Source organism: Neofelis nebulosa, chromosome 13 (assembly GCF_028018385.1).
Source record: "Neofelis nebulosa isolate mNeoNeb1 chromosome 13, mNeoNeb1.pri, whole genome shotgun sequence".
Lineage (NCBI taxonomy): Eukaryota > Metazoa > Chordata > Mammalia > Carnivora > Felidae > Neofelis > Neofelis nebulosa.
Genome location: NC_080794.1, coordinates 28,653,250 through 28,667,840, shown reverse-complemented (window position 1 = coordinate 28,667,840; position 14,591 = coordinate 28,653,250). Strand labels below are relative to the sequence as shown.

General features: G+C 41.3%; 1 long non-coding RNA gene across 1 annotated transcript; it reads left to right on the top strand.

Moving 5' to 3' along the window:
* The first annotated feature begins 1,158 nt into the window (after positions 1–1,158).
* LOC131492713 (uncharacterized) lies at positions 1,159–14,353 on the top strand. The gene is made up of 4 exons (XR_009252252.1): positions 1,159–1,541; positions 7,870–8,011; positions 8,499–8,735; positions 13,829–14,353. It is a non-coding gene; the product is annotated as an uncharacterized LOC131492713 (long non-coding RNA).
* Positions 14,354–14,591: the final 238 nt, after the last annotated feature.

The window sequence follows — 14,591 nt, the reverse complement described above, 5'->3', positions numbered from 1 at the left end:
ATGACCAGTGCTTCTCAAACTTTTCACAGAAATAGTCCAAATATACCAGAGAGTGAAAATTCATTCCTAGGATTACTACCTGGGATGTTTCCACCCAAAAGGACTCATTGTAGATGTGAAGTTTTTCTCTTCTTTAAAATTCAAACCCAAACTGCCTTCTCTTCTATAAGATATTGGTGTTTTTCACAGGTAAGCATGGTTTGCTCATTTGTTCTCTTTGTTGTTGTTGTTGTTTCTCAAATAGAAGTGGTGCTCTTGGGGAGATATGCTGTAATTTTATACGTAGCTTTTAGGACACTGACACATTGCTACATACTCTGCTTTGAGAATTCTCTCCAAGATTCCTTCAACGTTGGTCAACGTAAGATTCTGGAGAACAAGATCTGCTTCATAGTTAACAGTAAAAGGCAAGTTCATTATTCTGGACGATAGTTAATTTTCCTAAAGGGGTGAGCATTTTTCCTTCCCATCAAGTTCCTTGATCCTTGACACAGAGATGATCCTTCTAGTCAGCCTGGACCATAACTGACCATTGTCAAATACGCTGCTAAGTTAGGTCCATATGCTAAAATCACTACTACTACTAATATGCCCACCTTCATCCTAAAAGCAACACACAGCTGTCTCATATAACTTTCTTCTTTCTATGCTGAATGCGTTTCGTGATAGAAGTAATGTGGTGCAGTAATGGAGAAACAGCGTTCCTGGCATAGAAAAATCTAGGCTGACATCTTAGATCTTGGGCAAATCACACTTCCCTGAAACTCTTATCATCTGTTAGTTTCAACTAGTCTATTAAAATGACCAGTACTTCTCAAGCTGCACTGACAAAATATTACCTGACAGATGTGTGTGGTGAGGAACATATAAACAACCTTAGGGCTACTCTTATTTTTTAAATATCCACCCTTAATCCATGATGAAGGAAAGATTACTTAGGCATGACAGTCCTTCAGTTTGGAATGCTGGTCATTGGGAATTACCTACTAGCTCTAGGAAGATGTAACGCTCTGCTGGGTGCTGCTGCGGACCTGCCTGTACAAGTGCTCACCAGACACCGGTGAAACCCTCTGGGAAACAATGATGGGCATTGTTGAGCTGGGTGGGGCGAGAAGAGGAACGTTGGTAACTACCAATGAACCTTGGCCAAGCCCCCATGTGGCAAGAAAAGCCGTTTCTCCTGTGATTCCATTTTCTGACTAGAAAGTAACGCTAAACTGTAAGATTTAACACCCCTGAGGCATCAAAGCCTCCAGGCTGTTAAGGAGCAGGCAGCAGAGGCCTCCTAGGGTCAGGGGCAATGAAGGGCAGAGGCCCTGCACCAGCTTCCACCTTTCTGCGGCCGCCAGCCCTCACCCTCGCAGCCCACTGAGCAAGACGCGTCAGGGAGGAGTACAAGCCAAGCTTCGTCTCGCCGCCAAGCCAGGAGGACCCTTGCGGCTAAATGAGACAAGCTATTATCTAGCAGCTCAAATTGAGCAACCCCAGGGAGGAGGCAAGCACAGGCGGAGACCACAAGCAAAACAAGGGCAAGAAACCCGGTAAGTGCACCAGTAGCTGCCACAGCAGGCGAGGAAGGGAGCCTCAGCACCCACAGCACAGGAAACCGGAAATGAAGGGCGCACCGGAAAAAGAAATGGCCGCGCCTCCTCCTGGATCTTCCTCGGATGGGCACGCGCAGTGTCGTTTGCCCAATCCGCAGCCACAGTTTTCCTGGCACTTTCTGTGCAGAGGCTTCACTTGGCGTAAGGGTGGATGGAGTTTGTAGGTCTAAAAGCGGGGTAGTGAGAATCACTCCTGGGTTGGAGGAAACAATGAGCAAATCTCCAGATTTGATGACTTCACCCTTGATCTCCAAATACTGGTTTGTTTTAGAAAAGGCTCTTGAATCAGCCGCATGCAATAAATATAGAAAAATGAACCTTATATCATGGGAGTGTGTGTATCTCCTAAGGTAGAACAAGTTGCCCATATTCGTTTTATTTACCAAGAACTATGTCCAGAAAATGTTCATTGAAGCCCAAGTCACACATATTAAAATTAATTTCTCCAAACACCATGTCAGCTGGTCATCTGCTACTAGTTTTTTTTATTTGTTTACTTCCTTCTTGAGGTGTTTTTGTTTGTTTTCATTGTTTTGTTTCTTTGTTTTTCCTTCTAGCTTCATTCAGAGAGGTAAAGAGTGGCAGAATAGACTAGTGATTACCAGCATAGCCTCTGATGTCAAATACCCAGCTCCACCCTACAGGGCAGAATTTGCCAAGCTCGGTATAAAATGAAAGTGCAGGGCTCTTTGTGTACAAATTATTAAGTACCTCAAGACAGTGACCTCTAAGCACTAAACCAAATATAGGACTTTTCTGACCACAAGGTCAGTGTGACTCACTAGGTCTGCACCCATGAAGCCAGCCCTGCTGTCCCATGCTAACCGTGTGACTTGGAAATGTTGCCCTCCAAAGCCTCAGTCTTCTTATCTTTAAATTAGAGACAGTAGTAGTACTTATAACACAAGAGTGGTGGAATGATATTTTATGTTAAATCAGATGATGTTTGTTAAGTGCTTTGTACAGTGCCCAGCATATGGCAAGTATTTAAACATTATCAGCTATTGCTCTCACCAATGCCCTGCTAATATAATATGCTTAAGTACCTCAATTAAAACAACGAGATCCCACTACACACTTATTAGAATGGACAAATTCTGGAACACTGACAACACCACATGCTCACAAGAATGTGGAGCAACAGGAACTCTCATTCATTGCTGGTGGCAATGCAGAAAGGTATAGCCACTTTGAAGACCAGTTTGGTGGTTTCTTGCAAGACTAAACATACTCTTACCATACAATCCGGCAGAGCCAGCAATCACACTCCTTGGTATTTACCCAAAGGAGCTGAAAATTTATGTATATACAAAAACCCGCACACGCACATGGATGTTTATAGCAGCTTTATTTATAGCTGCCAAAATTTGGAAGTGACCAAGATGCCCTTCAGTAAGTCAATAGGTAAATAAAATGCACTACATCCAAACAATGGAACATTATAGAATGCTAAAAAGAAACCAGCTATCAAGCCATAAAAAGAAATGGAGGAAACTTAAATGCATATTGCAAAGTGAAAGAAAGCAATCTGAAAGGCTGTATGCTTCACGATTGCAACAATATGACATTCTGGAAAAGGCAAAACTATGGAGACAGTAAAAAGATCCGTGGTTGCCAGAGTTGCAGGGTGGAGAGAGGAATGAATAGAGGTGGAACACAGAGGATTCCTAGGGCAAGTGGAAAGACTCTGTGTAATATCATAGTGATGGATACATTCATTATACATTTGTCCACATCCACCACATGCACAAGACCAAGAATGAACCCTAATGTAAACTATGGAGTTTGGGTGATTATGACCCATCAGTTCAGGGAGTATGTGGGAAATCTCTGCACCTTCCTTTCAATTTTGCTGTGAAACTAAAACTGTTCTAAAAAAGAATAAAGTTTGGGAAAAATAAAGAACCTCAAAATCCAAACAAAACGAGGAATTGGGGCAATAATCGGGTAACGGAGGACAATCACCACTAGACTCTTTCTTTTTAAATTTGTTTTAATGTTTATTTTTGAAAGAGTGAATGAGCACGTGTGAGCGGGGGAGGGGCAGGGAGAGAGAGGGAAACAGAATCCCAAGCAGGCTCCCTGCTGTCATGGGGCTCAAACCCACGAATCTGTGAGATGATAACCTGAGCTGAAGTCAGACACTCAACCGAGCCATCCAAGCACCTCATCACTACACTCTTTTCTCTGCTTTTCTTTAAATTATCTGAACAAGTAAGGTTTAATATAAGTTACCCAAATAATTACTTTAATTATTCCCATTCACTTTGGCATGAGTAGATCTGGTCAGATAAAATGTAATTGGAAGTTATAAAAATATATAGTAAAGGTCACATATTTGACATAAAACGAATCGAGCTAAAACTCACACAAAAGAGTTAAGGAACCTAGAAACTCTGGAGATCAAAGAGCTAATTTCAGTAGACAGTGCAAAATAAGAAGGTGCTAGTGACAATTTGGGGATGACCGTCATTTGCTGTCACTTTGGACAGACATCAGAAATAAAAACCTGTAAAAAAATTCTGTTCTTTAAAAAAAAAGTTGGAGGTCAAGGAGGAAACGGTTTTAATTAAACTTTTATGTTATGAAATATTCCAATGATACAGAAAAGCGTATAATGAATTAAGCACTAAAAATGTACTCATCTCATAGATTTATCGAATCTTGTCTTTATATATTTGCTTGAGATTTTAGGATTTTTTTTAAATTTTTTTTAATGTTTATTTATTTTTGAGACAGAGAGAGACAGAGCATGAGGGTCAGAGAGAGAGAGAGACACAGAATCTGAAATAGGCTCCAGGCTCTGAGCTGTCATCACAGAGCCCGACGCGGGGCTCGAACTCACAGACTGCGAGATCATGACCTGAGCCGAAGTCGGCCGCTTAACCGACTGAGCCACCCAGGCGCCCCGAGAATTTAGGATTTTTATTGTAAATTACAAAACACAAAAAACAAAACCCCTACAAAGTGAATTCATACTTTAATAAAAGAGGAAGGCACATGTAGCCTCCATTCAGGTAAAGAAAAAGAACTTGGGCACCTACCCTCCATGGACACTTTTGCATCCACAAGCCCTTCCCTTCCCCACCAAAGTAACCACTTTTCTGACCTATATAGAACTCACCAAAGACAGACTTTTTATTTTGGTTTGAGACAAAGAGAGAAAGAGGAATAAACTCTGACCATAGAATACCAAAATAACACAACTGATAAATAGTATCATATGTATGAACCAAAATCCAAAAAAAGTCAAAATTTCTCTTGGGCAATAAAATACTTCCTTTACTCCCCCTCGGATGATTGAGAGTCTTCGTCTTTTTTCCCTTCTCTCACACATGGACTCAACATTTTCCAGATCGGACCCATTTTGGCATTTTGCAACCTATTCTACCTCTAACAGTGAAAACATACTGCCTCTGTTTCTGTAATTATTTAGCTAAAGCCACAAAAACTGGGTAATGCTCAAAGTTAGAAAAAAAATAATTAGCAAGTATGTTAGGGTCTTGTTTCTAAGGGTCCTTACTTCTATCAGTAACTGTACTTTCAATATTAAGGTTAAGATATGTCACGTTTTGCTTTTATTTTTATGTTAGAGTCTGCTTTGAATAAAGCTGCTAGTGCCTACGCATAATGTTCTCTTATCCCCACATAGGATGGAGCCACAGCCAGAACCCAGGTGAGGCCAATGCTTTCAATGTACTAGATCTACAGTCCCTTAGATTTATGAGAAACCTTAGACCTTCTTAACCTCTCCCAACTTGGGGTGCTGATACCTGCAATAGACACGTAATACCCTCCTTAAAATTAATGGTTTAGGGCGCCTCGGTTGAGCATGCGACTTCGGCTCGGGTCATGATCTCGCAGTTTGTGAGTTCAAGCCCCGCGACTCGCTCTGTGCTGACAGCTTGCTCAGAACCTGGAGCCTGCTTCAGATTCTGTCTCCCTTTGTCTCTGCCCCTCCCCTGCTCACACTCTGTCTCTGTCTCTCTCAAAAATAAATAAACATTAAAAATGAAGAGTTTATTTAAAAAAGTAAAAATAAATAAAATTAATGGTTCACACACACACACATATCAAATATTAGTCAGGACTAAATGTAAGTAAAAGAAAAACAACTTAAAATAGGCTAGTATGAGAATTTATGGGCTCATGTAACCAAACTGCAAAAAAAAAGGGTAGAAATGACTACAATACTTTCAAAATTATTTTTGTCTCTTAGCTCTGCCTCCACATTGATATGTCAGCTTTCTTATCTCCAGCTGGCTTTCAGAATCCTCAGCTAGAGTCATAATTGCCCCACTCTGGGCTCACATCTTGGAGCCTCACCTTCCAAAAGGGAAAGAAGCTTTCTCTCTACTCCTCCACTCCTGTGAAAATAAATCTTGAAGGTACATATTTTTCAAAAAAAAACTCTGCAAATATTAAAATATGTGCATTTCATTGTATATGATTTTTATGTCAAAAGGAAAACCCACTGTAAATAAACACTAAACCTTACTATTTGAATGCATCCTAAAACTCTTACATCAAAATGTACTAATAATGTCTGTGATGTACTTGGAAATGCACCAACAATAATTTGAATTAATAGCTGGATATAAGGATAGATAGATAATAAATCAAATGTAGTAAGATGCTAAATGATAGAGTTGAGGTGGTGGGTGTTTACGATAAAATTCTTTTAGAACTTGTTTGAGAATTTTCATAATGAAGCATTGGGTGCGGGGAGAAACATCCTGAGGAAGGACTCTGGTTAGACCAGCTTGGGTGCCCCTCCCAGCCGCAACCCAAAGTGGAGTGTGAGACACAGACTGCTCAGTTTAAGTCAACTACCTACCATTTAACCCTCCGCTGTGGCCAGCAGTGCACTGTTGCAGCTCTGTCCAGGACATACAGTAGAACAGGGAGTAGAAGGATGAGAACTTGTGGAAGGAAAGTCATTCCCCGCAAAGAAAGGGTTATGGCACAGACATGGCTACTGGGGCACATCACAAGGCAGGCAGCCACCCCAATTGGACACCCTGAGAGTCTTCAGAACAATAGTCTTTGCACAATGACCACATGTCTCCTTGACATTCACAAAACAAAAACTAGTCACAGAAGACCTGACTTTTCTTAGCTGGTGACTTTTAATGACATGCCACAAGGCGTTGGAGAAATTAACAGACCATACCAAAGAGTATAAGTGACTGGTATTTCAGAGCAAAGACATACTGGTCTAAGGAAAAGCTACCTTTCACCATTTGCTAGACATTAGTTTAAAGCCAAATCAGCTTATATCATTCAGCATCTGGCTCCTGTAAAGGCCAGATCTACATTAAAAGTACATTGAAACAAGGGTCCTCAATCTGGAGCCTACAGGTATTTGGCTCGGTTAGGTTAGGTGTGAAGAAAAGAAAGGTTAGCCCTTTTCCTCCCAGCCAAAGGAGTACTCAAGGAGCTGCTTTTTAGGGTCAACTTATTAATTTATGTTTTTGTGCTACATTATTAAAAGGCCTAAATTTTTCCTTGACTCTCTCTCTTTCCTGCTGTCCAACTTTTGGAGGTTGGATTTTATCAGGAATTTTAATAGTCAGCAATAGGAGGTAATACACCCTTGCCTAGAAAATTCAAAACACATTTGCATAGTTTTTAATGGACAGGAACACGAGGTCGAGTTTGTTAAATGAAGCCGTGTGTCCTCAAGTTGGCTGAGAATGGACACACGTAAGCCAAGGCCATCTCGGCATTTTTGTCTTTTCTGTGTGATTTAGGAGCATCGTCCCTGCTCCCCTGCGCTCCCTTCACCGCCACCTCCCACACGTCAAACCCAGTAACTTGGGTTGCTTGCTCAGACCAGGCCAGAGCAGAAGAAGAGTTCCAGATCCAGCCAGGCCCTCCACCCAGGCTGGTGTGGAAGCTCGGAAGTGTACAAAATGACCAGCAATTAGGGAGTTGGCTGCACTGGCTTGTTTGAATGACTCTTCCCCCCCTGGAGTTTATGGCCATTAATTTCCGCAAACTCTACAGCAGCCATTTTCAAATTTTATCATGATTTTAAAAATCCCTAGAAACTCTATATCTGAAACTGTTGCTATGTTTCCTTCTGTCTCATCCTCCAGAGTTATAAATGTAAATTTAAGTAACAGTAATGATAACAGCGTCAGCCACCACTTATATAGAACTTATACACCAGGTACTACACTACTCCTTTTACATATAGTAGCTAATTTAATCTCCCCAGTAACCGAGTGACGTTGTTTCTATTACTATGTCCATTCTACAGATGGAAAGATTGAGGCATACAAAAGTTACGCAGCTTGGCCCAAGTCGCATGGATAGGAAGTGGCAGAACTATGATTCAGAGCCAGGGACGTACTTTTAACTACTATTGCTATGAAATTAAAGAAATCAGAGAAATTGAAAAGGTAAGGCTCTTGCCCAAGATCACACAGAAGCAGAGACTGGAAATCTGAATTTGTTACTCAAAATTCTGTGTCCTGTTCTTGCATGGAACAAATAGAAAGGTTTGACTTCTGAGGAATTTCTCATAAATAAGGGACAGAGGAGAGAGCCACACCAGAGTGTATTAACCTGGGTTTTCAATTCTGTACCAACAGTTTGGCTAATGGTCACAAACTATGTCTATATAAATGCAAACTGTTTAAAAAGGACCAAGTGACTTAGCCAAATCTGCTCAACCCCAATCTATAAAGGTATCTGTGAGGTAGGGACTGAAAGATGCTGGATCTCTTTGTCCCATCCCATTATTTACCCAGATGGAGACCCTACCATGGTGTGATGGGAGCCGATGAAAGACAGGAAATAATGAGATTAGCAAAATATATTGCAGACATCTACTTTGAAACAGTGGTTCTCAACTAAGAATTTTACATGTCTGATTCTTTTTTATAGCAAAAATGTTCCAACATACACAAAAGCAGAGAAAATGGTATAACGAGCCCCATGTACCCATCAGCCAACTTGAACAATTATCACTATTTTGCTATTCTTGCCTCATGGATTTCTTTCAAAATAGAAATTGTTAAGGCTCCACTCCAGGAGGGTCTGGAATGTATCTTTCAAGGAGCTGCCAGGTTGGAATAGCCTAAACTCCGGTCCTGGGCCTGGGGCCACACCTGCCTAAGGAAGGTAAGAAGGCTTCCCCAGTGCTGAGGGCATGGGGCTCCATGACTCAGAGAAGAGACCCAAACATCAGAGGTTTATCCGTCAAACAGGCAGGAAGGAATTCATTCCAGATGATTTGAATGAAGAGGCTGTAATGATAGGACAGAGGTGAGAGCAGGGATAAGAAAAAATTAGGGAGGTTGAGGTGCCCAGAGACCATCAGATGACCAGAGGCCATCATCAGTCCTAGAGCACAGGGCCCAGGGGAGGACACAGAGTCCTCAGAGCCTATTGAGAGCTGGAGCGCTAGGTTAGGGGCTGCTTGGCAAGAGCTGTGAAGTGGAGTAATTAGACACAGCTACTTCTAGAGACACGCTTCAGAAGCACAGGGTTTGGAAGATCTACATTGATCTCGCTCTCTTCCCACCCTCTTACCTGGGCCCCTCACTGGCCAGAGTGAACTGCACATCAGGGGGCAAGGTGGGAGATGTACCTGCAGAGGCCAGCCCCCTGGAGCCAAAAGCAGGGCAGAGAAAGGCAGAGAACACATCCAGGAAGCAGAACAAGGTGAGAAATGGGAGCAGAGAATAATCAGTCAAGAGAACAATCATTCTTTCCAAATTCTGAAGTAAGAGAAAGTAGTTGACTCTTTCTGGAGTGAGTTTGATGTTTCCAGTCATAGAAGAAGCCAAGTGTAAGAGCAGAGGGACTATCTGGTCCTTGGTATTATCAACCACAGCCCCTTTGTCATGGGTGGTATTGAGTGTGCTTTGCTGTAACAGCCCGACCCCAAGTTCCTTCCCCTGCTCCTGCAAAGTCAAGCTGGAAGGGGGGGGGCAAAAGCTCAAGGACTGTAATCATTGCCTATTTATGTTGTCACTGTGGAGAAACCTGGCTTACTGTTTTTGTAAGTTAACATTATTGACTGGTCAGAGGGACATTAGTTCTCAGTGAAATGTAGTTAGAGGCGATTACTTTCTGTTTACCACTTATTCTCAATTTACCAACTAAAAGGACAATGTAGGGGTTCCTATCACAGAATTTTTACGGAGCCCGTTTTCCCCTTGAAAGCTTGAAGTCTATTATTTGCATGTTGTTTAAAAGCTAGCATTTCAGTTTTCAAAGCTACAATCGCATTTATTTTTCTGGTTAAAAAGCAGAAGAAAAACAACTCCCCAGGTTGAAGTTAATCTTTTCAACTCCTTCTCCCCAAGGGATATATACATATGCAAGCTTGTACCTCTAGACTCCGGAAACATGTCAAGCAATGTAACTCCACAGATTTAGGAAACTGTTATTAAGACCCGAGTATCCCAACATGAGCAGAAAAGCCCAGGATGTAGAAATTCTGAGTAGTCTCCTTTCAAAGGGTCATTGACCAAGTGGACCGTGTCCAAAGGAAGGAGTGACCAGAATGACAATGGACTTTGAGGGGGTCTGATTGTTGTCTTCAAGTTTTTGGAGAAACGGAATAGCCAGTTATATGGTTTCAATGGGCCAGATGAGAGCTGGTCATTACAGAAAAGCCACTTTGACCCCATAAGGAAGACGTTGATAACTGTCTGATTGATTCACTGCCCCAGGGTCTGGCTCAGAGCTTGACATATAAAGGGCACCCAATATTTGTTAGATGGATGGTAATCCCTGATACTGGTCAGTGGTGAAACTTGTCACTGTCAAGCTAGAGAGCTGTCACTGGGTAAAGTTTGGATGAGCATTTGTAGGGAACACTGTAGAGGGTATCTCTGAATCAGAAAATTGTATTTATTCCATTTCTGGAATTGATCAGTTCTAAAGCTATTGCTGCTAAGTTTGGCTAGGAGTTGGTTGGAGGTGAAGGGTAAGAAAGTTGTCAGGGCAGGTCCATCCTTATTCTTGGGGCCAATTAGTAGCAGAAGATAAATCACATAAATCCTTCCAATGTGGGAGATAAATATGGCCTCTAAGGACAGAGAAACAAAAATCCGATGTGATTCAGTGATAATAAATAAAAATTCTTGCCTACAGATGTTGAATTATAATGTTATGCACGTGATACATATTTAATGTTATATACCAGTTTTATCTCAACTTAGAAAAAATGGTCCAAAGACCTTGACAGACTACTCACTGAAGAAGATATAGCAATGGCAAACCAGCATATGGAAAGATGTTCCACATGATATGTCCTGGGGAATTGCAAATGAAAACAACAATTACATACCACTATTCTCCTATTAAAATGGCCAAAATCTGGAACACTGACAACACCAAATGCTCACAGGGATACAGAACAACAGGAACTCTCATTCATTGCTGGTGGCAAAGCAGAAAAAGAACAGCCACTTGGGAAAATAATTTGGTGGTTTCTTGTAAAACTAAACACACTCTTACTATACAATCCAGCAGTTCTGGCAATGGCATGTCTTGGTATTTACACAAAGGAGATGAAAATTTATGTCTCCACAAAACTCTCCTCACAGATGTTTACAGCAGCAGTTAGGGTTCATAGTTGCCAAAAGTTGGAAGCAACCAAGATGTTCTTCAACAGATGAATGGGTAAATAAACTGTGCTACATCCAGACAATGGACTGTTATTCAGCACTAAAATGAAATGAGCCAGCAGGCCACAAAAAGACATGGAGGAGATTTATATGCATATTACAAAGTGAAAGAAGCCAGTCTGAAAGGGCTGTATACTATATGGTTCCAACTATATGGCATTCTGGAAAAGGCAAAACTATGGAGACAGTGAAAAGATCAATACTTGCCAGAGGGAGGAATGAATAGATGGAGCACAGAGGACTTTTTGGGCAGTGAAAATACTCTGTATGATACCATAATGATGGAAATATGTCATTATATGATTGTCCAAACCTACATAATGTACAGCACCAAGTGTGAGCCATAATGTAAATGACGGACTTTGGGTGATTAGGATGTGTCAATGTAGGTACATCAGTTGTAATAAATCTACCTCTCTGGTTGTGGGGAGGGTTTATAATGAGGGGAACTACACATATGTAGACAGGGGCAGGAGGTATATGGGAAATCTCTGTACCTTCACCAACTTGTGACCTTAAAACTGCTCTAAAACAATAAAGCCTTAATTAAAACGACAAAACTATGCAGAGACTCCCCGAGAAGTCATCTGAATATTTTCATTTGGTGGAAAAGAAGAAATCAGGAGTTGAATCCACTACAGCCTATCCTGGGAGGCAGATTTCAGGAGGCAGGGCAAACAGTGAGTTTGTGAGATGTAGGCACAGGAAACCCAGGAGGATTATTTATAAGTTGATCTTTAAGCACCTGAAACAAAATTAGTCCTCCAAACCATTAAGAGTAACACAGAAGAAAATGGATCCATCATTTCAACATCAGCAATCACAGCATATGACTGTGAGTATTTCCCTCCACCCGATATACCACCAAGTGAACACCTTTAAATATCCTCCTGCTTTTGCACACAGATAATTAAAGAGTGCACTTTGATTGCTCATCTCATCTGTTCTATAGATGTGAGTCAACGTATGGGATTTACACTCTGGCTGTGGTTCATCTCTGAGCATTCAATTTAGCAAGGAAATTTTCCTTTTCTCTTTCTACTTAGGGTCCTAGTTCTTTAAATTCTATCCTTATTGGCAGGCTGTTGTCATGGAGAAAAATAACTTTAAGTAGCTCTTTGAAAAGCTTTGAGTTGCTGTTCCCTGCTATTTAAAGATCCCCCAGTAAAGCGAAAAGTACACTCTGCTTCCATATAAGGCTCTGCCACTCCAAGGCAAGAGTGTCGCTGGGGCCTGATTCCATGTGCTCATAGCAGAACATGACATGTCCTGAACATCTGGGGATCACATTTATTAAGCATGTCTACCCAGTCAGGAGGCAAAAGAAAATCAGAAATCCAAACTCTACTATCTGAAATCTTTGGCCAACCACGCTTCTGAGTCATTATGAGCTGAAGCAAATAAGACAAGCCAAATCTTATAATCACCACCTATTTTGCCTCCCACGTGGAGCATTTGCTCTATGTGGCCTTGGAACTAATTGCCATAATCCATTTTCCCTGCCACCTCCTCGTCAATACTCAGTATCTAAAACTTTCTTCCTTTCAATTCACAAGCATTTACTAGACACTTAAGCTATGTCTAGCTCCTGGTGGGACACTGTAAGGGATACAAAAGTGTAGAATAGGGTCTCAACAAAGTAAGATTTGAGAGATAAAAAAATGCAGATAAAATAAATGAAGCACCAAACACAGTTGAAACACTAAGTGATACAGAATATTAGCGATTCCCAACTTTGTCTGATGATTGGACTCAATCATGAAGATATTTTAAAAATGCACATTCCCAGACCCTTGCACCTGATCTACCATATCAGAAAGTCTAGGAGAATGCCTTGGAATCAGCAGGGTTCTGCCTTAAGTGCATGACTGAATCCTGTAATACTTCTAACAAGAACAGCCTCTCTGGTCCCCAAATGCCTTATTTGTAAAAGAAGTGAGGTGATCTAGATAGTTTCTGAATTCCTGCTATCTCTGACATTCTATGATTTTGTTATTTAAAGTACCAATATGTATGATTTAGATAATAATCAATGTGAAAAGTCAAAAAGGCTTCATGGACAATGAGAGACTAGAAAAAGACAATTCCAACAAGTGCTTGAAGGCTATAAGCAGGGACGTTAGAATCAGACAGTCTTGGATTTGAGTCTAGTTCTGCCACATACTGGCTGGATGACCTTAGCCAAGTAATTTAACCCCTTGGTGATCCATTTCTTATGTATAAAATGGGGATAATAGTACTACCTACCTCCTTGAGTCATAATAAGAATTCGAAGAAACATGTATGTATATGTATATGTATAAAGCACATACTAACTGCTCAGTGGTTATTATGAGCACTGTTCTCATTATTGGTGAAGAGAAAAGAATAAGGAATTCCAGTTGGAGCAGAAGATATTGGGCAAATGCATATTTTCTTTAAGGTGCAAGGCACGTGGAACAAGGGGAAGAAACTGGCTTGACTCTATTGGAGGGAGAGAGAGAAGTTTGGTGGGGAGTTAGATGACCCAGTTTGTTGTGCAAACTTGATTAATAAAACTTGATTAAATAAGACCTCTTCACTCCCCCCAAACAGATACTTCTTCAGTGCCCTGAATCCACATGCTACTAAAACAGATCCCTCAACATTGGCTACTCAAGCAAGCGATTTCTCTCCTCCTGCACCAAAAGAATCCACATGGTGACTCTTTCAACAGTTGACGCCAGGGTGGATCACATACAAGAGAATCCAACTTTAGCAAAGCAGGAAAGCACAAGTCTCTGGAACCACAGCTTTCAGGGAAGTGGGCTGTGGCTGGTGTGGAGATGATTCAGACTTCCACTGGGGTCAGAAGAGCAGGGGTGTAGCCAGATTACTACTTTAGAGAGGAGTCTGTGCTCACCATTTTGTTTGCTGTAGCTATGTTCTATCCCTGTCTAGAAAGCAAGCTTGTTCTTCAGCGAACGTGTAGCCAAATCTAGTTATGCTCAGGTTCCAGGGAGGAATACATCGGAAAAACAAATTCACAGAGAAGTTGTCACGGATATTTAGGGGGTTGAGGTCCTAGAATGTTTTGTCTTCATTTCTAAGTGCCCAAGTATTTAAAAATAAATATTATTCTCCGTTTCAACTTATTTACATTTGAGACCAAGAGAATCATTTAAATGGTTTGTCCTCTTGGTTGTCAAAGAAAATGTCTTGCCCATCTAAAAAAGGGGCTTTTGGGGCACCTGGGTGGCTCAGTCGGTTAAGCATCCAACTTCAGCTCAGGTCATGATCTCATGGTTCATGAGTTTGAGTCCTGCATAGGGCTCTGCACTGATGCTGTGGAACCTGCTTGGGATTCTCTCTCTCTCTG